Raw genomic sequence first — 22,810 nt, 5'->3', positions numbered from 1 at the left:
TTCTGATCTTATATTTTTCTTCATTCATGACCACAGATCTTGTGGCAGCTTTTATTACTAACTGTGACAAAGTCTACCTCAAGTACAGAAACTTCCCTGAACCAGGAGGTGCTGCCAAGGATGGGTGGTAACCAATTCCTTCAGCAGGCAGCACTGATGCAAATGAGAGTTCGGTTGTGATTGGGGCTGAGCTCTGTGAACAGGGCCTGGCTTCATGAAGACAAGCATATGTATTCCTTTTTTTAAATGCTCACTAAACCTGCAAGTGTTCTAGAAGACAAAATTTATTTCCTGTTCTTGACCCTGTTAAAAATCGCATCCCAAATTCCCCCTCTGGTCTTAATAATTGATGACAATTTCCTGTTACAGGAAAGCTACAGTGTCCCATAGCCACTTCTGGGCAACCTGGTGACACAATGTCTCCCAGCTTGCCACAGATGTAACTTCTGCAGGGTCTGCCTTAGAGTTGGAGTTACAATGCAGTAAGTGCCTTCCCTCTGCCCAGCCCTGGAGCCCTGTTTGGTTGCAGTTTCAATGGTATTCCTTGACAGACAGCCCTCTGCCAGCCTCATTCTTAATCTTGTTAACACGGGAAGGTGCAAGGATAGAAAGTGAAACAGATAGAAGATCAGCTTTGCTGTTAGGCAAACTGGACTTTCCTAGATGGACATCTCATAGGAGTAATCTAAACTGCTAGATCAAGATACTTATCAGTGTAGAGTTTTTAATGTAATGTCTACTCTTTAAGCACATAGGCAGAAGTGAAAGCAGCAGTTACCCTAAAGGGACTACAGGTTTTTCTGACAGCAAGGGAATTTCAAATAACACACATCTTTTGATGTGACAGGGAGCTAATTCCTTTCTGAAACTACAAACCTGTTAGCTGTGTCCTCCTTCCTTCTCTTAGGTTTGTCCGTACGTTCTGGTTTATTTGGTTAGTAACCTCAGTGGAAATATACCCGTAGCACAGGCTTTTAAAAACATGTATGGAGTTTATGATGGGTGGTGGCAGAATGTACAGGAAGGCAGGACAACTGCTCCCTGCCGCCTGTGCTCCAAGTACCTCTGTGGTGTTGCCTTGGGGTTCTCCTTGCTTTAGTTCCCAGATATCTTTTGCTGTATTTTTTTTTCTTTTGTCTCTTATTCTGTTTGCAAAGATATTGAGATTCGTTAAGCGTTGGTATTCTGTATGTGGGAAAGCTTAATATAAATGTTTGATGGAGATGCATGTAAAGTACCAAGAAAAGAAGTGGCTACTAACTGCCGTTTACTTTATGCTTTTCTGAATGTTTTTAACCTTTAGATACCAAGAGTTCCCCTTTTAATGAGACTACTGCAAGAAATAATCTTTGTGTGTAGCTCTTGGGAAGGCAATTTTCCTACGGTGTGTGCTGCCTCTCTCTGGTCACAGCTCCAGACACTGTATCCTGGTCACTGGTGGGACATCCTCCTTGTAAACAATGAAACCCTCTTCTGAGGAATTCTCTTTTCTGTTGAGGAAATGCAGAGAAAGAGGCAAGTTCTAATACACTGGGTTGTTTTCTTTTGACGCACAAGCACCGCACACCAACATGTCTTTAAAAACCAGCTTAGTATAACAGAGTGAAGTGTAGATGCTTCTTGGAAGAAAATGATTTATCTTATGTTTGTTACTATGGCAGCTCCATGCCACGTTGCTTGCTGATTACTAGATTAACAGAGTGATTAGTACTGATGTAGTCACTATTATCACTGCAGATGTTGAACTCCCCAACTTCTGCTGTATCAGACACTGACTATTCAAAACATTATGTTCAGTTCTGGAGCCCCCAACACAAGAATGGTATTAAGCTGTTGGAGCAGGTCCAGAGGAGGGCCACGAAGATGATAAGAGGGCTGGAGCACCTTCCCTACGAGGACAGGCTGAGAGAGCTGTGGCTTTTCAGCATGGAGAAGAGAAAGCTCTGGAGGAACTTCATAGAGGCCTTCCAGTACCTGAAGGGGCCTGCAGGAAAGCTGGGGAGGGACTTCTTATAAGGGCAAGGGTGTGTAGTGACTGGACAACTGGAAGAGGGTAGGTTGCCCTGTGAGGTTGTGGATGTGCCCTTCCTGGAAGCATTCAAGCCCAGGCTGGATGGGGTTTTGGGTAACCTGGTCTAGAGGGAGATGTGCCTGCCTACGGCAGGGGGGTTGGAACTACATGATCTTTAAGATCCCTTCCAAACCAAACCATTCTATGATTGTTCAATAAACTATTCTGAAGAAACACTAGTTCTTGCTTAAAAAAAAAAAAAATGCTCTTGAAAAATGACACTTCAGTGTACCTGTCTTCTTACAACAATGACTGATTGTAGAATGGTTTGGGTTGGAAGGGGCATTAAGCAATGTTTGTTCATGGGACCTGTCCATCTTTCCTACTCTGGAAATTGTACTTTGCTCCTATTTGATGCCTACACTGTCCTCTTTCCTCTGACGTGTCAAGAGAGAGGTAGGTCCCAGGAAAAGGAAAAAGGGTGATCTTTGCTGGTGGTAGGTAGGATGCCCATCTGATGGGTCACTTCCCTGCATCTTCTACATTTTCTGCAAGTTAACTGTAATGTGAGCTCTCTATGCAGCCTGTTGTAGCCTGATGATCAACAGTTTTGTGAGCTATGCTATTTCTATTGTGAATGGAATCATTCCTGTGAATATATCATCTTCAGAGATTGAAAGTATTATGTAGATGCAAGAGATCATTTATTCTGAGCTTCCAGTTTCTGCCATTTTTTATACTTCATGGCTTTTGCAAGATTTATTTTTGTTTCTATTTTTGGTTATAAAATGCTTGAGGGAGGAAAAAATGTGAGGAAAATACAAGAAGAGTTATACCCTTTTCAAGTGTCCTGAAAATGTTCAGTTCCAAATGTGATTAACAGCAAAATGCACCTAGTTTGCTGTGAGACAGTTGTTTTGGAAAACCTCTTCCAAGAGGAGAAACCAATGCAATATTAGCGCTCTGTTTTTGTATGATACACGATTACTGTATTTTGACAATTTTCATGCTGCTGCAATATGGTTTGTGTGCTGAAATGGTTTTTTCCCTTGCTGTGGTTGTTTCCTAGCTTTCAGAGGTCTTGCTCATGTGGTGTCATCACTGAGAAACAGAGTCAGGAGCAAGAGTGGCCACAGCTAGAGTAAGCTGTCTGTTCATGGCTACCCTGGAGGGTGTGTATTTGGTACCCAGAACTATGGATGGCCAGAAGAAGTCAAGTTAGGTGACAGTGCGTGTTCTCCAATGCATGTGTTACAGGAAGAAGTATTCAGTGCGTATCTCCGCAAATATGATAGTCATTGCTGAGTGAGTTGAGACCCCTAAGTCTAGAGCAGCTCAGGAGGATGCAGTCAACAGACATTTGGTGTCTTCAGTAGCAGGAATGTATGATGCAGTTTCCAAGAACAAACGTGCAAGCAGTCAGCACCAATGCACAGATTTTGTAAGGGCAGCTGGAGAGCCACTGGTGGATTGTGTTTGAAATTAAACAAGTAAATGTTACTGGAACTATGAAAATGCATGTTTTATTTTTTAATGGGCAAAGTGTTGTCAGTCTAGATCACAGAAATCATGATATATTTCTCTCTGGACTCCAAAGTCCTTAGGAATATGTGCACTTTCTTCTGGAAAATGCATCATAATAGCAAGGAACCTTGAAAATCACTATTATGATCTAAATATGCAAAGGTGCTTCAATTGGATTAAAACTAGGCTTCCTCTGTCTTAATTCATTAGAGATATAAAAACCTCAAACTGCAAAACTGGCACAAAATTAAGGCCTGCCTCAGTTTTGCATTTGAGTATTTAGGTGACAAAGCAATAATGGGGCAGAAGCTTTTGTTTTGTAGATCCTCTTTAAGCAATAAAGCACATGTCATCCAGATGATTTGATTGTTTTATGTATTTGAAATTGGACACAATACCATACGAGAGATCCCTTTTCATCCTTACTGGTGAGAAGAACAAAGGTGAGGTAGGAACTGAGGTGGAACGGCTTACGAGGTGAAATCTTGTAAGCAATGCTGTAAAGGAATAACGGATTGTGTTGTGTAAAGACAGTCCTGTTGAGTAGTTCCTGTATACCTTGTGTAGCATGTGTAATGCTTTAAAATTGATGAGGGAGCATCACATTTGCTAGTAATTAAATGAAGTGTAGCTTCTTATGAAAGATGTATTTTGGAGCAATCTGCATTGCCAATAGGCAGTGGAATGCTAGCATAGGCAGGTAAAATCCAGGTGTGGAGCAGTTGGAAGTCAGCAGAAAAGCATGTTTATTTCATGGGAATAGCAATTTGTGTAGTGGAAATGTAGAATGAATTATTTATAGATCCTATTTCCTCTAATGAGGCATTGCTTGTGTATTGGTTTGGAGTTGGATTAGGCATCCATGTCTTCGTAAATTTTTTCTTAAAATACGTATAACCTCACTACTAGCAAAAGTTTGCCAGGTCTTTGGCAAAGGGAATGCACTCTGGAACATGTAACAAAGAGACATCTTTTCATAATCTATTTCTATTCAACATCTTCATCAATGATCTTGATGAGGGGATTGAGTGCACCCTCAGTAAGTTCGCAGACGACACCAACTTGGGAGGGAGTGTTGATCTGCCTCTTGGGAGGGAAAGTAGAAAGGCACTACAGAGGGACCTGGATAGACTGCATCGATGGGCCAAGGTAAACCATATGAGTTTCAACAGGGCCAAGTGTCGGGTCCTGCACTTTGGTCACAACAAACCCAGGCAACCCTACAGGCTTGGGGAGGAGTGGCTGGAAAGCTTCCTGACGGAAAGGGACCTTGCTGTACTGATGGACAGTTGGCTGAATATGAGCCAGCAGTGTGCCCAGGTGGCCAAGAAGGCCAATGGCATCCTGGCTTGGATCAGGAATGGTGTGGTGAGCAGGACTAGGGAAGTAATCCTGCCCCTGTACTCGGCATTGGTGAGGCTTCACCTTGAGTACTGTGTTCTGTTTTGGGCACCTCAGTACGGAAAGGACATTAAGGTGCTGGAGCAGGTCCAAAGAAGGGCAACAAGGCTTGTGAAAGGCTTGGAGAATATGCCCTACGAGGAGCGACTAAAGGAACTGGGGCTGTTTAGTCTGGGGAAGAGGAGGCTGAGGGGAGACCTCATTGCTCTCTTCAAATACCTGAAAGGTGGCTGCAGTGAGAGCGGGGCTGGTCTCTTCTCACTGGTGACAGGACAAGGGGAAATGGCCTCAAGTTGAGAAGGTTTAGGTTGGATATCAGGAGAAACTTATTTATAGAAAGGGTTGCACTGGAACAGGCTCTACATGGAGCTGGTTGAGTCACCATCCCCAAATGTGTTTAAAAACAGTTTGGATGTGGTGCTCGGGGACATGATTTAGCGGTGGGTTGTTAGAGTAGTATGGTTAGGTTGTGGTTGGACTTGATGATCTTGAAGGTCTTTTCCAACCTGAGCAATTCTATGATAATGTTTGGTGTTTAAATTCTGGAAAGGCCAGAAATGAAATACCACAGGTGTCCCAATCTTTTGCTCATCATGAATTTTATTTTCTTCTAAATCTATTGTTTACTTAGATTTAAATATAATTTCCTTTTGAGAATGATGGGATGACAAGTAGAAATGTGTATTTATTAGCTCTTTAATATCACGTTAGTATTATTACGAAACCCTTGACACCAGTAGAACACCACCTAGAGTATTTTGAATAATCATTATACCATTCTTTTATGTTAGACAGTGAAATTATATTGTATATGGTTTCTCTACTCTGTTGTTTTGAATTTGTGCAAGAAGATTTTGATGTTTTACTGTCTTGTGTTCCACTGTGGGATGCGGTTATAGTAGAACAAAATGCTTTTACCATTATGTGTGTTCTGATTTGGCAAATGAATTGAGGCTTTGAATCTCAGTTGAAATGTCTACACTGGGACTTATGTGACTACTGAAATTAATAATATTTTTACTAAGCATTTCTACTTTCAGCCCTGTCAGCTGTGTGTAAGTTATTTACAAGTTACTGTGTTAGCTGATCTATGATAATGGTCCTGTATTGGACCATTGGATGTACTTGGAGTGCACTGTGTGAAGCTCAGCTAGCATTTTGTTAAAGCTTTGTTTTTGTAGTTTTCTTTGCCTCTTGGTGTGTCTGGTATTTCAGTTAATGGTTAGAAAATGAATGTTTCTGAAAACTCAGCTTCAACTCTTTGCTGAAACTAATGCTGAAGACTGACTGTGTTTTTCTTTTTTTTTTTTCCACGGGAATCTTGCATGAGACCTTATTACTACCGCCAGTCATTTATTCCAGTGGGAGAGACTGACTTTGGTGTGCTTGTTCTGAATGCTAATTGCAAGAGCTGTTATAGCTATGGGCTCCTATTTTACCTTCTGATCATCAGTTTCAAGTCTGCCTAAGGCCAATGTGATGAAGAACAATCATACAGTGAAAAGTGCATCCCCCAAAAGGCAGATATAATGCAGATCATAGGCATGTGGAAATGCATTGTAGCTACTTGATAGCTTCAAACTCCACCGCAAAAAAACGTTTAACAAGAGCGGAAAGAAAACTGAATTTGAAAGACTTGCTGCTTTTTAGTTTTTCTGTCTGTTTGCCAAATCTTGCTCTTGAAGGGAAGTCCTCAGCACCTTGTGAATAAAGCCTGAAGAAGTGACTTTCCTTCCAGGCCTCAAAGAAAAGTACCATGGCTAGTCATGATTTGCTAATGGCACCGTTAAACTACTGTTGCTTTATTTGTAAAGTGTCTTGTGTAGTGTTGCATGAAAGTGCTCTAAAGCAGTTTGTGGGGAAGTGTAATCCATTTACGGAAATAAACATCCTTGTAGGAAGAAAAATGGAAAACTCATCAGTAGTTCAGAGAGAACTGTGGGAGGTCTACTTGGGGAAAACATTAAAGTAAAAACCTGAACATTCAATTGATACAAAAATTATTTAGTAGGAAAAAACAGATGTTCTCTTGTACCAAATAAAAATGAGTTTGGAAACTGCTATTGAGACCTTAAAAGGTCTGTGGCTCTAGCAGACTTAAGTATGTGACAACTAGTTGGTGTGGGATGGCTTCTGGTTTTTTTTCCCACACTCAGTAAAGATTTCCATAATCAGCTGTACACCTTTTTAACCGCTGGTTATAGTGTTTCTGCTATTTTATTGATAAGAAAAATAATTACTGTTTTGAAACAGGTTACCTGTTATGAAGCAGAAATGGCAAGATAACATTAATCTATTATTTCTATTCAGTGGACATAATCTTACTTTAACCTTGGATCAAAATAGTCATGAACAGCTACAGAAATGAGGTATTCCTCTTTTTTTAATAATAAAAAAAATTCCTTGAGACTTTCTAATCCAAAGGAAATGGGAAGAACTGTTTTCCTTACATAGCACTTAATGTTGATTTACCTCTTCTAAGGCTTTGATATACAGCCTAATTCTCTGTTTAGTTCATTTGGAGGATTAAATATATATATTATATAAATTTATAAAATTTATAAAATTATAAAATTAAATTTTTATTCTAAAATTCATATAAATTCATATATTTTATATAAATATATTTTAATCCTCCAAATGAACTTCAGAGGTACAAATGAACAAAACAGAGAATATATATATTATATAAAAGATATATAATAAAAGAATATTCATATTGAATCATGAGTGTGGTATTCCAGATGACTGGAAAGGGTACAACTATTTTGCATGCTTCCATGACTATCAAACAGTCCAGGTATAGAGAAGTATAATTAGCAGCTATGTGCTATTTTTCAATATACTATTCTTGAGTGAAAAGTATAAACTAATTTTGTATTTTAATAGGTTGTTTGCTTTTAGGAATTTAAAACTCTTTATAAATTAAGAAAGATTCAAAAAAAAAAAAAGACTTCAAAGTGTGAGCCAGATGTTGCTGATCTTCTGTGAGAAGTTCCCTTTTAGTATTCCATGTGTAACTGCAGAATATGATAACTTAATCAGTATAACGCATGTACACTATTGCTATGTATATGTCATGTATTTGCTTAATAGTTTGTTTCTTTTCCTTTTATTAGCCTTTTATTTGCCATACAGTCCGTGAGAGAAACTAATGAAATATAATGAGAGCTGTATCCAAAGCTATGGAAGGAATTGATTAAACTTAACTGAAATAATTTCTTTGAAGCATAATAGCAGGTGCAAATGCATAATTCAAAGCAGAGTTAGGCAACACATGCTTTGAAATGCTAGCTTGCAAATAGATAACCATGTTTTTTTAAACATATGTGAAAGTGTCTCCTGAAACCTCAGTCTGGAGATCAGAGCTAATGATAGACACTTGGGTTTTAAGTTCTGATAAGGGTTGTTACTTCTGCTTCTGAATTTACTATGCTGTCAGTCAGCATAGTAATCAAACATCAGCATCGTATCAAACAGCTTCTAGTAGTTCTGGGAATTAGCTGGAGCTACTTCGTTATTAGCTGCATTAAGTCTCCTCTGTTGTGAATTATAGGAAAAACTACATTAATAATACTAAAGTCAAATTACATTGTACTTAGCAAATTTTACTTGAAGGTGTAAGATTTCTTGCATCTTTGTACTTTAATATTCTCTTGGACTTTAAAGGTTTAGTTGGTTTTACATCAAGACCTATATGTCAGTTAACTGCTCTATCAAACTCTGGAGAGTCTGAGTGCTGAGTACATCTTTTTCCTTCCCAGACTCACAAAGGGGGAAGGACATAAAAGTAAGAACTGTGAAAGACTGCTGCTTATCTCTGAACTTGGCTGGTAGTGGAAGTGCTGAAGGGCCTGGGGTGTAGGATTGTCTTCTGTTAGGAACTCAGAAGAAAGCAGGGGCTGTCCTTGGCTGTGTATAGATGGGCAGATAGACTTCTCCTGCACTCAGGTGGTAATATAAGATCAGCTGTATACAGATGGGAAGATGCTGCGTATTATTTTTGGCTTTTTTTTTGTCTATCATTTGGGAGAAATAACAGAATGGTAGGCAGGACTTTCCTCTGTTTATTTTATTGCTGCTGCTGAAGCACTAAACTAATGTGGGTAAGTAGAATAAGATTTACTGTGAAACTGTGGGAGAGAAAACATTTTGAAAGTTTTCTGTGGTTCAGTTTATATCTTAGACTGTTGGTAATTCACGTTGTGTGAGGGGGGGGAAATGTGGGCATAGTACAATAGGCTGCATCATTGTTTTATTGTGAGAGGAAGGCAAAGTAGGCTTTTCTATCTTATTACATTAGGATTTTTTTTGTTAATTGACAAAAGAAAAAGCAAACAATGGTTTGTTTCTTGTTTTGCTGAGAGAAACACTGTTCCTGGAAGCCAGCTGCAGGAGGCTGGTTGGGGACCATCAGACGGCTGCACTGCAGTGCTGGTCTGCTGTAGGAACAGGAACCTGGAGGTAGTGGTGTCTGAATGCCAGCTGTGGATTGCATCTGCTTTGTCTGGATAGGTGAGATGTCCGAAGGCATTTCTTGTAATGATAGCCTGTCATCTCGCCTAATTGAGGCCTGTCTTCAGAAGATTGCTCTGTGTGGATTTTTAAAGCTTCTCTTCTCTGGGAAATACGGGTGCCAAGTAGTGATCAGACCTTGGCCCTGCTCTTTTCCAACTACAGGCTGAAAGTAACTTTTTGAAGCGTTACAAACTGGAAGGAAAAGGGTTATTGTTTGAACTTGTAGATAAGCTTTCCCCTGCTCTCATTGCCTACACACAACTTTTTCTACTTGTTGTATGGAAAACTGATATGTGCATGCTTTCTTGCCACAGAAACCAAAAGTGAAAAATCCTGAATTCTAGAGTTTCTCCTTTTCAAAGAACAGTAGGTGACAGGCACATCCTTTTTTTTTTTTTTTTTTTTCTTTCTTTCTTTCTTTTAAGAAAAGCTTGGTAGGAGTGAGTGAGGGAGCTGCGTTTGCTTGGCCTGGGAGGGGCCTGGCAGCAGCAACCACCAGTCGTCTGCCGCCTGCAGAGGGAACCGCTTCTCAGAGGTGAACAGTGGGAAGAGTCAGCAGCTACGATTTGTAGCAAGGGAAGTTGCAGGTAAATGCAAGAAGGGAAACATTGCCACTAAGACTGTAATAACACTGGTACAGGGACATGGCATATGCATCCTTGGAAATGCTGAAAACTCTTCAGGACAAGGCCTTGAGCAGCCTGAGGTAACTGAAGCTAGGCCTCCTGCAGGCACAAGCTGGATTGGGTGATCTCTAGAGGTCTCTGCTCTTTGTTATTCTGTGATTTGATGATTTCTACAATGGTGTTGCTATAGTGCTGATTGTAGTACACCATATGTGGGAGGATTATTGAAATTTGTCTAATAGTTGTGTTCACAGCAGCATCCGAACCTACGTGCAGGTCAAACGTTTTTGGTTTTCTTTAGTCTTGCTGAAGTGAGGTACTGGGGGTACAACAAACAAACAAAACCCACAGAGAACTTGTTTTTAAGTAGAGGAGTGAATTGAAGAGCTGGCCCTTCAGTTGTAGAGAATCCCTCTACCAACTGCCTTAGGGGATGACTGAGAGTACAGTCTGATAGTCCCCGATGTAATGTTCTTGATCCTTTATTAAGGCCTCTGCAATTAAGTTCTCACTTCTTATTGAAAGGAATTACAGTTTGTGATACTTGTAAGGGAGCCTGAAGAATTGTATTTGGCAGCAAAGTCTAACATGGCTTTTTTCTCCCCTGTAGCCTAAATTTATTTTTTTCATGCATAAGGTATTCAGTAAAGAATTCTGGGAGTAGAAGAGTGTAACTATTTTTGCTGCATGTTTTCAGCTTGGCAGAAAAATCTAGCAGAATCAGTGGGGGGCTTGGAACTAGATGATATTGAAGGTCCATTCCAACCCAAACTGTTCTACAAGTCTCTGTAGTGATTTGATAATTACTGAGAGAGCAAGTGCAAGATCAGTTCATCTTTTTTCAGCTTTTTCTCTTGCAGTTCACTGACTTATCTGGCCCTGTTTTTCCCAAAGGCTTTATTTAAAACCCATATTCTGAGTTATTAACTTTGTCACCAAAGGAATGAATTTTACATAATTATACAAGAGAGACTGATCTGGAACAAAGTTTCTACCATGGAACTAGTATTAAATTATTTTTTAATTAAGTATAAAGGATAAGTGAAGGAATGCTTGATGCATAGACCTTTATTACAGCCGAGTAAGATGAACAGGAGTGATGTATTCCAGCTGTCTTGTTTCTATTGAAATCCCCACCCTTTCATGCTGCTCAAGGGCTCTGGCGTAGGCACAGAAAACTAAGTTCTAACCACATAAACCATGTATGGTAAGACTGCTATTTGAATTTCACACGGTTATTTTTACTGGAAGGCTAGAGTATATGATGTAATTTGTAGGCATTGTCTGCTAGGTAGGCTGAAACCTAGACTTAGAAATTTCAGAGGAGCTAAGGGAAAATGCTTTGCTTTGCTCTCATCATATTTTTTTTTTTTGAGGCTTATGGTGCTAATGTGCTGTCTAACTTTTTTCTCAATCTGTCACTTGCAATGGCTCAAAATCAATTGCCATATCTGTTGTTCTAGAGTACTGTAGGTAACAAAAAATCAGTTCACTGATGCATGCATGGTTAGTGAATCCATTCTAACATTATGGTCACTGACCTTTATTCAAGTGTGGTTTTGGCCCTCCTGCTAGCTGTATGTATTTCTCACCTGGGAAGGTTCAAGTGACCTTCTTAGGTCTTAACACCCCACCGTGTTTCAGCTTTTGGATTCAAGGCAAGGATCAACTCAGTCCAAGTTCTCCACCAAGCTGAGTGAAAATGATGGGTATTATATGCTTTGGGTTTAGGAGGATGGACTTCACCTGTCAGTTTTGATGCTCTCTGACTCCTGAAGTAAACTGCAGAATTTTGCTTTGTTGCAAAGATAAAAAAAGAAATCCAGAAGTTGTAGAGTTCACTGCAAGCCATTTGACAACTCTAGAGGAGGTTTTGTATAACTGGAAATATTATTGTAGATCAACTATCATTGACAAATATGCATAGCTTCAAGTAAACTGCTGCTTCCAAGAGGAGTTTGGAGTGTATGTGTTCATGTGCATGTCCATGTTCTGGGGAGCAGAGGGTAATGGTGAACATAACTGCTGATTTTATATCTCATGTCCTTTGTCTTTCTGGATATAGTTCTGGGCTTTTCAGTGCATTTCCCAGTTTATTATTTTTTTTCCTTTGATATTCTCTGATATGGACGCAATTTTATTATTCTCTGGATTGGTTTAGGGCACACACTGGAGGCCACTAGTGGATTACTATATTTGACTCAGAGTATTTTAACTTTTCAGTTGTTCAAACGGCCATATTCAACAGCAGTGAAATATTTCAACTGGAAAAGATTGAATATCTGTAATCTAACTTTCATAAGCTGTAAATAAATAGTCCTGTCTGTTAGTTTATTTCAGTTGCTGTTACCATGCCTAGAGAGTCAGATTTTTTTCTGATCTGGCTTAAGGCAAAACTCCCTGTTAGGTTCTCTCCTCTGGACCTTTAGCCCCAGAGACCGAGACTGTTTTTCCTCTCTCAAAAATCCTTTAATAGCTCCTTTTAGTAAAGAACATAAGCCAAGCACAAATTGAACTGTTCTGTTGCCTTTGTTAACATATACCTGGATTGAACAATACTGTAAACACCCTCTGGTATTTTAAGGGATACTTGCTAAAAAAAAAAAAAATCTGCTAGAATAATAAGCAGAGATGGAACATAAACCAGAATAATGTTCTGCCTGAAATCTAGTTTGTCTCATGTTTGGCTTTATTAAAGCAAAAAAAAACCCAACCAAACAAACAAAAAAACCCACCAACAAAACAACAGTGTGGTGCACTTTGCCAACCGTTAAGTGCAAGTCTATCTTGGCTATCAAGAGCAATATCTCAGAGGGGTCTTTCTGAATAATCTACTGATTTCTTAGCCATCTAGTTAAATTTAGACTTCAGGAAAATACAAGGCTGCAGGTATTTTATTGTTCTATTTTTTTCTAATGGGACAAGGTGTTTTTTTCCTCTGCAAACGATTCGACAACAAATATCTGAGCAACAAAAAGAATTTGTGGACTTAATCTCTTCTATTAATTTGAACTTTTCTTGTTTTAGGCTTTTGTGTATTTCTGTGAAACTTGTACAAGGTCAGTTCTAACTGCACTCAAATGGGATTAATTAGCCTCCTTTCTCTGAGGCTTGACCTGTAGTGTGAAAGAAAGGATCTAGTTCCTTACAGAATAAACAATGCTCTTGACAAAGTATTTTAACAGAGGAGTTATAAGGGTATCTTTACCTTTTTATTCTTTTTAATAAATATTTTGTTATTGCACTGACTCAGAATTGTTGAGTCATCAGGATTTTCTTTACTGTAGCGATGACTTTCCAGGGAAGAAATGTGAAGGATTTCTTTAGTTTTAGTAGTGAGGTTACTGCTTCTCTTGGGTGAAGCCATTTTGTTGTTGCATGGCTTATGAAGTAAACTGGGCTTTCTGGAAGATAGAGTGAAAAATGTTATTTGAGTAAAGGAGAAACAAAGTGAAGTAATAGAGGTATCTTGAGTAGTCATGTATCACTCTGCAGAGGTGTTGCAAACAGGCCTGTTGCTTCAATAAGCAGGAATGCATTTCTATGGTTAAAATGATGCAATGCAGAACTCCTTAAAAACAGTGAAGATAAAACATTGTTTTATGTATTTTATCTGCATACTATTAACAAAATTCCTGGATAAAGTGGTTCAATTTCATTAATGTCAGCAAAGGTTCACTGGAGTAAGAAAGAACAGAATTAAATTCCATGGAACTCCTGCCATGTAATATAACTGAAAAGCAATGAGCTAATGCTCTGCACTGTTTCAAAGAAAAATGCCTTGCTTAAATGAAATCAGATGTACTGACAAAGATGTATCCCTGGCCAAAAATGGGGAATAGGCAGTAGAATTCATGAATGTTCATGAAAATGCAGTAGTTTGCTGCAAAGCAGAGAAAAGCTGTTTAATTCTGTCTTACCTGATGGAGAAAAATGGTTTTCTTGTTTAACTTTTTTAAGTTGTTTGAAAAAGCTGAGATATTGACCTACTAACTGTAATGTAAGTGTCATGTATAGTGGAACTGCACCAACTGCCATTCTCATTGTAAATCCAATACTCCGTGCTTATGGCTAAGGAACAAATACAAGATAGAAACAGAAGGTAAGTCTTAAATCACTAAGTGATTCCATGAAATCTTAAGATTGTTGCAAAAATTCAAAGATATGTAAGAATCAGACCCCACGTATTAGAGGAGCTTCCAGGAGCAAAGAAAATGGGAATTTTACTGTGCAAGTCCCTAAGGGTGCATTGCTCGTATTGTTTCTCTGCCCTCTTTGATTCTGGTAGTTACTGAATGCATTTCCTCTAATGTTTTCTGTCTTAACTCTGGATAGACTATGAATTATTAATATATTCACCATAATATATGAAGTAGTTACTCTGTAGGAGACTGCTGCTACTGTGAAAACTCGTTTGTTCTAAGGGGTGCGTGGCTCAGAATAAATGTTTCATTAAATGTTATGAATAATATATTTAACTGCTAGAGAAGGTCAATAATATTAAAATTAAATTTACAGTGTTGTGTTGTTTTTATATATTAAGGTTTCCTTATTTCCATGGTGAATAGTTAGGTAAGTGTATGGTGCTATAGAGAGATACTTGATATGGTCTGTTATGAATGCTTTTTTTAAAATAGCTAGTCAATAACTGTGTTTACCAAATAAAATTAGTTTATTGTATTTATCTTTCTCTAAGTGTTTCACAGTTCACTACAAATGATTTATTGAATGTATGTAAACCAGTTTAGCAAGCTATATTGTATCTTTTTGAATGAGTGCATTGCTCAAAGGAGTTGGTATTTTTAATGTTTTGTAAATTTTGAACAGTGTTTATAAGTTTCTGAAACACTGTCTGAAAATGCTTATGTATTCATTGCTTCTTAGAAGTCATCATAGATGATTTTCAAATCGTTAGATTCAATCTGCAACTTATGGTCCTTCACATCTGTTGGTGAAGTAGTTCGTGGGGGTTTGTCCCATGCACTGTGGTATTGTTTTCTTAAGCAATACCAGTGAATGCAACACTGTGTGTGGAGAAGACAATTGTAAAACCTACTTCTTAGGAGCCACCCAGCATAAAAAGTCATGACTAGCATTCCATCCTAAGAGATGGATTGCGGCATGAGATGCTTAATTTCACATTCTTTTTTTAACTGGGATTTGGAAGAAGACTGTTACCTTTCTCCGAGGTTGATTTCCTTTACTTTTTTTTTTTTTTTTGGTCTGGTATGCCTGTCAGTGGTGAAAAAGTGTTTTTTTTTTTCTACTTGTCGCAGTTTCAAAGTTTATTGGCTGGATGAATCTTTAGATGGGAATGTGCCCACTTATTTATTCCTTGTGTTAGAGCTGATGCTCATGACTCTTACTAATGATTCTAGTATCTGGGCTGTAAATAACTGAAAGAATTATTTTGTCTGATAGAGCTGCAGTAGTGAAGGAAATGTGAACCTGAAGCAGTTTATCTACCTATAGATATTCAGAAATTCAAGGGGAAAATGGGACTGGGAGCTGTCTGGTGACAGTTTGGGGCCAAGGTCCTTACTCTTTTCTAGCACTCAAGCTTCTTTGTTTGCTTTTCCAGCGGTCATGAACTAACATGCTAAACTTTTACTTTCTTTGGCTAACACTCAAACTATTTTTTTTTCCTCAGCCAAATAGTCTCATCTCCTTACTGGTGTGCCCTTCTCTCACTTAACTGGGTCTGATAAAGCTCTGTGAATGGGATTTTGTATGTGGGGCTGGCATTTCCAATAGAGCTTCTATGCATACTGTGGATGCAAAAAGCATTTTTGTGGATATCAAAAAATCTACTGAAAAGCTTTGATGCAAAAATAAGGGATTGTGGAGCTAAGAACTTATTGTTAAAGAACATATGTTTAAGAATCCAATGAAGTAGAAGTGGGGTGTCTTTCCTATTTTGACTATTTTTTCTGCTAAAAGGTTCAATATAAAAATATTAATAATTTTTAATTTAGCTGAAAGTACCTCCATAATATACAATTGTATGTGTATTGTTCCTCTGTTTTTTAATCAAAGCATGATAAAAAATTCATTCATGCTTGCAGTATGGAAATGAAAACTAATATCAAAATATTTTCTCAGACTATATCTGGAGAGAGCACATAAAATTAGAAGTGTAAAATGCTGTACTGTATGCATGTCAGGACAATTAACAATAAATACGAAAAACGCTTCCTATTTTTTTAACTGTGTCTTGTTAGAGGAGGAAGCCAGCAGATAGTTATCACTTTGGAAGCATCGTGTGTCACACAATTACTGAGAGTATGGGGAGGTTGCTACTTCTTTGAGGCCAGTCAGATAAAAGTGAATGTTATAAACACCTTCAGCGGGAAGAGACCTGTAGAAATCATCTAGTCCAACTGCCTGACCACTTGAGGACTAGTCAAGAGCTAAAACATATTAAGAGTGTTATCCAAATACCTCTTGAACACTGACAAATATGGAGATATCCAGCTCCTTTCTAGGAAGCCTGTTCCAGCGTCTGATCACCCTCATGGTAAAGACATTTTTCCTAATGTTCTGTTTGAACCTCCCTTGGTGGAGCTTTGTGCTCTTTACCTCATATTCTATGCTTGCATTGGCAGTTTGTTAAAATATGAAGCCCAATTAGGCAAGAAGAATCCATTTCTGAATGCTGTCGGATGCTCAAAAGGCAGTTTAGAATCTGTAAACTTAAGCAGAATAGTGAGGTATTGGAGATATTTCTTCCATCTTGTGGTTTCTAAAGACTCATAATAGCATCAGCTGATCACTGTGTAGCAGCTCTTTCAGGAGCTTTTGGTCTCCTTGTAATTTTCCTTCTGCTTTGTATGTCTCAATTAGGCGGTTGTTCTGCAGTGTTGTGAGTTTTCTGCAACCTCTGATGACTTAGGCTGTGATATGCTGAAATCTACTAACAGAAACCATAGTAAAAGGCTTGGTTCTTGATTTCTCTTTTAAGTTGCATCAAACACGGAGGAGAAATATGCTGTCTTGCATACATCTCTAAATTCTAGTTAGCTGCACTGTGGCATGGCCTGCTTACTTTGCAGCTTTTTAAAGACATATGAGACTGTTAGAACTGTTGTTGCGCATGTTAGTCATTGTTTGAATTAATCTGTGGTATTCTGTTCCACTCCTGTTCCAAGGAAAGAATATATACAAGTTTAAAGGGAATCTGACACCAAGACTGGTTCTGCACATGCAGGGATGGTTTCTTCTGTCCTGCCCCTCCCTCTGGAACAGGAAGGCAGTGGAGGTGACTTGGTGCTATCAATCTTTAGGACCTCTTGCTAGATTCCAGTGTTTCAATTAGTGATGGAATAGCTCAGTAACTTGGCTTGTAAAGGTCCGAAATTCTGCCTCTTCTCCTAGCTACCTTTCACTGCTGTCTGCAAAATCTGCTTTCTCTCTGATTCAATAAGTGGATATGCAAAGCACTGAAATAATTTTCTCTTTGGAGAGTGTCAAGACATTCCGTGAAACATCCATTGGCCATGACAAATATGGGCTTGAACCAGAGCTTGCAACAATTGATGGAAAGAATCTAACTGACTGGACTGGATCTTAATTCTATCCTCCTGCTAGCAGCAAAGGGATTGAAATCAGTGGGATAAGAAGTCACACATGTCTGATACAGTACGGAAAACTGTTTGTGCCCAATATATATCAGGAGATTTGTCAGTTTGTTATCAGCAGTGTCAACACTACTAAATGCACACCATTCTTTCCAATGCAGTGATGTCATTTGGGATGATTCAGACTGAATTTAGCCTCGTGTGTTGGATTAATTTCTTCGCATCCATCTCAGGAGCCTCTGATCCTTGTTTTATACTCCTGCCTTGCTTTCTCTCTCCATTTATGTCTGTGTATTATTGATATATACAACAGTAAGATTCCCATTTGGTACAGACCTATCTATCTTGTAGCTGTTCTCATTTTCCATTTGATTTCTTCAGCTACCTAGCTCTTTTCATTGGTTTAGTGTGTATAGCTCACCACATGTCTTTAAAAAAGAATGCCTTCCCTCCAACTATCAATCTTGCTTTTTTGCAGTGTAAGAACTAGCAAGGTTGGTGATTACTTGTTCCATCTCATAGAATATAATGGTAAAATCTGTGTTGTTCCCATCTGTCCAGTTTCTAGTAGTAGGTGTGTGTGTGTGTGTGTGTGTGTCATGGCGGCTTCCATTCTCCTACAGAATAGCCTAAAAGAAGGTTGGTAGTGGCATCAGTCTTTTTGGGCCATGTAGGACATTTGTCATAGCAACTGCAGTCTCTGGCTCTTATTTTTTCCCCTTGCCCTCCCAGTCATCTGTCAGATGTTTTTGCCAGAGAGTCCTGGAGTCTTGATACCAGATAATGGTAGGAGTTACGGGGAGAGTAGAGGGAGCAGATTTATTACTTCCTTCTGTGTGAACCTACTTCTGTCAGTCATTGCAGTCATTAGAACTGGAGTCCAAGCTCTGAATCTTACAAATGAAGAATATTGACCGAAAAGACTAATCCGTTCCAGAGGCTGCTCTATGGATGTATGTTTTGTGGTTTGCAACTATCCTCCCCCAGGGAGTCTGGTTAGAGGCACGAGGAGGTGCCTAGATAGTGGCTATCCAAAACCAGCATGAGCTGTTAATCAGGCAGCTGAAAAGGAGCCGCATCCAGATTGCTGCCAGATGTTTGTCTCTACACAGATTTTCACGCTGCGAAGCCAAGGCCCCCGCCAGCACTGATAACACTAGGCACAAATTATTGGAGGTGGCATCATGTAGCCCAAAGGGTAATGTTTCAAAAGCTTGTCAGGCTCAGGATTTAAAGAATTCTTGCAGGATTGTTAGGGCTAAGTCGCATTTTTGAAAAGGGATTTAAGCATTTGGGCACACAACAAGAAATACATTTGATGCCAAATTTCTGTTCCTTTGATATCGATGAGAATTTAGGTCACAGAAATCTCTGTATTATTTTATAAGAATCATAAGGCTTCTGAGTTGAATTTTATGCACCTTACCTGAAGTGATGTTTATTTTGAATAAAATAATTTGAACAGATACTCATAGATAAAACTTGTTTTATAGCTGCTGCATTGGATGTTCTCTGCAGTGAGATGTGAAGATCCCAGCCCTGCCATTCCTGCCTCTGTGCAGGTGCTTCAGGGCTACCAGCAAAGTATTGATCCTGTACATGTTGTAGCATTTCCCATCCTGTGCTCACCCAGAGTGATGCTCTGATCCTAATGAGGACTTCTGAATATCATTGTAATAAGAAGAATGTAAATGGTACTAATACAAATATAAGACTGGATGTGGTAGGTGAGATCAAAGGCCTGCTTGGCAGAAGTAAAGATCAGAGCAAGCATCAGACAGTGCTTCACTTGCTATCTTCCATCTCCCAACAGCTTGAGAGAGGAGTTCTCCTTAGCTGATGGTTTCTGTTTACTCTGTAACCCTTAACAAACTTCTCATTCATGACCCTGTACAACCTTTTCATAAAGCCACATAATTTTGTAGTGTATCGTGGCCAGGAGTACCACAGCTTAAACAGATAACATGCAGAGAAAGCACCTCAAGGTTCACTTGATGTCCCCTGTTTCTTAACTGAGACAGTTAAAAGTGATCCTTTCTCAGCCTTTCTGCACTACTCCAAATTGCCACAGTTATTTGGGGAAGGAACGTTCTCAGCTTAGACTTCTGGCACAGTGTAGAGAAGTAGACCATTACATGTATTGAAGCTGTTTAGGTAAAAGACTTGTGAGTTTGAAAATATATTGTTAGCTGTTTTTTGATTGTGGAAGGCCCTGCTTTAGCATTTGATATGAGTAACCCTGACATCCAACAGGATAACATCTCTAAATTTAGTGTAGATCTCTTGTGTTTAAAAAGATTGTTGTTCATAGCTACAAGTGTGATCATTACAAGTATGTTTGTTGCTGTCCAGTAACCCATGTTTTGATTACCTAAATACTAGGCTGGAAGGCAGGAATTCTTGCATTTTAATTCTTATACTGATTGTTTTCCTAAATGTGAGACAGTGCGCTTGTATTCTTTAGTTGCTTTTAAAAAACTAAATTACTGTTTGAAGAATAATATTCTCTTTGTGAGAATCAACCAAGCTGTGTTTTGTAAGCATGAGAAAGCATTCACAAAGTAATTTTGCTATTGCCATAAAAAAAAAAGTTGTTTTTTAACAGTGATGTGTGTTTAAATTCTGTGCGTGCATGCCTGCATTAAGGAGAATTTTTAGTAAATGGTAGAATACTGCAAAGCTGCTGTATTATAGTTAAATGCCAGTGAGTACTGTGAGTGGTCTTTCCTCATTGAACATCTTAAGGAGGAGCCTGCAGTCTTGAAGCTGTCTCTTCAAAACCCTTTTTGACTGGGCAGATGAAATTGTGGTGTATGTTTAGATGCTTCTGTGCTGGATGTAATAGTATCAGTAATATCAATATCTGTTGTCTGCTAGCAATGGTTCATAGCCTCCTGTTGTCTAGAAAATATATTTCTATTTTCTCATCCCTTAAGGTATGTCTTTCTGACCTCTTTCTAAACGTTCCAAAACTGTAAGCTTTATGGGCAGCACATAGACATTATTGGGTATATAAGGAAAATTGATATGTTCTGTTGTGAAATCCATCTTTAGTATTATAACCACTAGCATTGGATCATGTCCCTGGCAAAAGAGTTTTCTTGATGAGAAATAGAGTCCGGAAACAAGGATGGCAAGAGTGTTGGTGAAACAATGCAGAAAAGCTGTACCTGACTGAGCAGGTACATTTTAGAGGTCCACAGCTAATATTCTCAGTTCCACTTTCATAACATGGTATAGCTGTGCATTTATTATAAAATCACAACAAATTTGGCTTGTTAAAATACAACTGTAGACCAAGGAGAGGTGTTTTCAATTCCCATCTCTGTGGATGGGATCAAGTGGTTCAGTCTTTCTTGGTTTCAAAACTTCTATATTCTGGATATGCTGGAGGACAATGTTGGCTGAAGAAAACAATCATAGCCAAAATGACCAAAAGTGCCTGGAAGTGTGTGTGGAAAGCTATGAGAGATCAGGACAAGGTCAGCTCAAAGTAATGACTTCGTTCCATCTTGCTTGTGAACAGGCTGGAAATCCTTTTCACAGGAATCTGTACAGAATGGGACGGGTTGTATGTGGTGTGGTTTTCTAAGCATGAAACAAATCACCTTTTTTTTTTCTATTTATGTCTCTGAACATTGCATTGCAATGCGTGACATAGATTTCTCCTTTCTTACCTACTCCAAATGTTTTCTTGGTACCACTTAAAACAAGGATTTGAGAAAAGCTGCCTTTCAGCTGCCTGTGCAATGCTCACCTGTTTGGTGGAGTTCTGAAGGTGTTGCAGGTTTGACAATGAGGAATGGTCCACAGGATTCTGCTTCATACTATAAAGAAACACAAAGATAATAACGAGAGTTTGTGCTTTGCTTTCATGTGCTAGGAAGAACAAACTCCATGCTGACAATCTGGGAGCATTTGTACACATTGTGCTTGGAGTTCAGAGCTTTCCTTTGTTGTTGTTGCAGGGGGTGCTTTCTGAGGTAGGAAAAAACTAAGAATAGCTGAAGTAGGCGTCTCTCACTCCCTCAAAAAACAAACAAAAACCAAATCACACAAAACCAATGAACTATAACTTCTGAGTTTAGTTGGGTGGAGGGTGAGTGGGTGGGTGTAATGTTGCATATGCTGTTTAAAACTTGTTAAAGGCCTATAGGGACCAATTGAGGTGTAATTGGGATTTTCAGTTTCCTCATTCAATTCACCTTCTAGGACAGCACGCTCTTGCAGGTACTCAGAACATGAACAGAATTCAAGCTGATGTTCTGTCAACGTTCCCGTTATAGAAGCTGTGATTTCCAAACATGCAATTGGTGAACAGTGAGCGGTATCCACATGCAATTCCATGTCAGCAGGAGCTATGTGCAGAGAAGTTGAGCAGAGTCTGCTCTGAGTGGTTCCACAGAGCAGTCTGCAGTCCTTTGTGTGAAACAAAATTGAGAGGTTTTGCATTCCTGCTGCAGCAGAGAGGAAAATGAAGTAATGCATATTCCTTTTGCTTACTGTAATGCATCTTAACTTTTAAATACAACTGCTTCTAGCTATTTGTGAGGCCACTAATGTTACTGTCTGTAACAGTAGTCATTTTTCTATTCTACTAGTAGAAATCTCATGAAACTGTGAAATAGGGGCTTGAATTGATCTAATTCTATTAATCCTGAGATGATGTCAGGGAAGGTCTTAGAGAAGCCATGATCACTGAAATAAATGCGTATAGCTCCAAGATGACTGCGGTTATTTTTTTTGCAAAGCCTCACTTTTGTTGTCTCATGTCGAACTCCCTAAATAGTTTGCTACGTTTGGATTCAGAATGGATTATTTTCCATATAGCTTGTGTTCTTCCACTTGGCAGCTTTAATACAACCTTTGTCCTAACGAGTTCCAAAGCTTTTCTGTAATTCTTTACAACTGAATGTTTCATTCTTTGGAGCCTTCTTACTTCCTTTGGTTTTACTGACCTAGATTTTGCTGGTTGAGATTGATTGCTGGGATGATCTAAGCTGCTGCCTACAAAAGCCTTAAATTCTCTGATTTTAATAAAGGGAAAACTTTCTTAACTCCTTGTTTAGGATGTTGTCAGGAGAGACAAATTCAGGTGATTTTTGTTGTCAGTCTTCCTTTCTGGTGAGCGATCCAGCCTGGATCTTGCTTGG

At 38.9% G+C, this 22,810-nt stretch overlaps 1 protein-coding gene across 6 annotated transcripts in view; it reads left to right on the top strand.

The window, feature by feature from the left end:
* ST6GALNAC3 (ST6 N-acetylgalactosaminide alpha-2,6-sialyltransferase 3) overlaps window positions 1–22,810 on the top strand; it is a 231,486-nt gene that overhangs the window by 28,078 nt on the left and 180,598 nt on the right. The gene's annotated exons all lie outside the window — the stretch shown is intronic.

The sequence above is a fragment of the Numida meleagris genome, chromosome 7 (assembly GCF_002078875.1).
Source record: "Numida meleagris isolate 19003 breed g44 Domestic line chromosome 7, NumMel1.0, whole genome shotgun sequence".
Taxonomy (NCBI): domain Eukaryota; kingdom Metazoa; phylum Chordata; class Aves; order Galliformes; family Numididae; genus Numida; species Numida meleagris.
This window is presented reverse-complemented; position numbering and strand designations above follow the sequence as displayed.